General features: G+C 35.3%; 1 pseudogene; it reads left to right on the top strand.

Annotated features, from left to right (window-relative positions):
- Nucleotides 1–761: 761 nt before the first annotated feature.
- The window catches only part of LOC106525192 (vomeronasal type-2 receptor 26-like), a 24981-nt pseudogene continuing 24633 nt past the window's right edge, over nucleotides 762–1109 (top strand).

Raw genomic sequence — 1109 nt, forward strand, 5'->3', positions numbered from 1 at the left:
CAATAAATATGATTGCTGAAGTTAAAAATTCAGATTATTAGCTTTAAAAAGAGACCAAGCTTGTGAATTTACTCTAAAGGGTTCAAGGGAAGTACTTAATTTAATTTGTGTGTAATTTTAAGTCATTTTATGGTATTTTAGGCCCGTATTAATAAAGTTTTATCAAATTATATCTTAAAAATTAACAGTGGGATCAATAAAAAGATAAATTTTTGGTAATAAAATGTACAGTGTGATTTGTCTTGTATTTTGAAGGTTTAATATGAATATGAAAATTTATGTTTTGCTTCAATGACAGCCTAAAAGCCTATTTGATAGAATAGACAGTGACGAACATGATGACATCATGTTGAACATTTAAGTATCTTCAAACAAATAAAACAAGTGTTAAAAGGAGGAGAACCAGTATGGGGGCTTCCCTGAATGCGTGTGTGCTCCTAACTATCTCTCTTGTACTGTGCGTTAGGCTGTCTATTGCTTCATCTTGTCAACTAAGAAGAAGGTTTCATCTTAATGAAATGCACAAGCCTGGTGAAGTGGTTCTGGGTGGGTTGTTTGAGGTCCACTACACCTCTGTTTTCCCTGAATGGACATATACCTCAGAGCCACAGCAACCTACCTGCACAGGGTAAGCATCTTACATATGTTTTAAATATAGAACTTTACTGGATTTACAATATGCCACATTAACATTCACCTTATGTAGTAATGACATTTTGTGTGTTAGTTTTGATACTCTAGGCTTCAGGCATGTTATGACCATGGCTTTTGCAATTGAGGAGATCAACAAAAACTCTGAGATTCTTCCAAACGTGACTCTGGGATACAGCCTGTATGATAACTGTGGTGCTCTTGTTATTGGATTCAGTGGTGCGTTATCTCTGGCCAGTGGCCAAGAGGAGCAGTTTGTGTTTCAGGAGAACTGTTCAGGAACCCCCGCAGTCCTGGGGATAGTTGGTGACTCCTATTCAACTTTTTCTATTGCAATTGCCAATGTGCTAGGTTTAATCAAATTGCCAATTGTAAGTTTTTTTCATAATTTGTTTAGAATTCTCCTTCATTACTTTTTCCATTCTGATTTAATGTTAAGTGATTTTAAATGACAACAT

The sequence above is a fragment of the Austrofundulus limnaeus genome, unplaced genomic scaffold, assembly GCF_001266775.1.
Source record: "Austrofundulus limnaeus strain Quisiro unplaced genomic scaffold, Austrofundulus_limnaeus-1.0 Scaffold216, whole genome shotgun sequence".
Classification (NCBI taxonomy): Eukaryota; Metazoa; Chordata; class Actinopteri; order Cyprinodontiformes; family Rivulidae; genus Austrofundulus; species Austrofundulus limnaeus.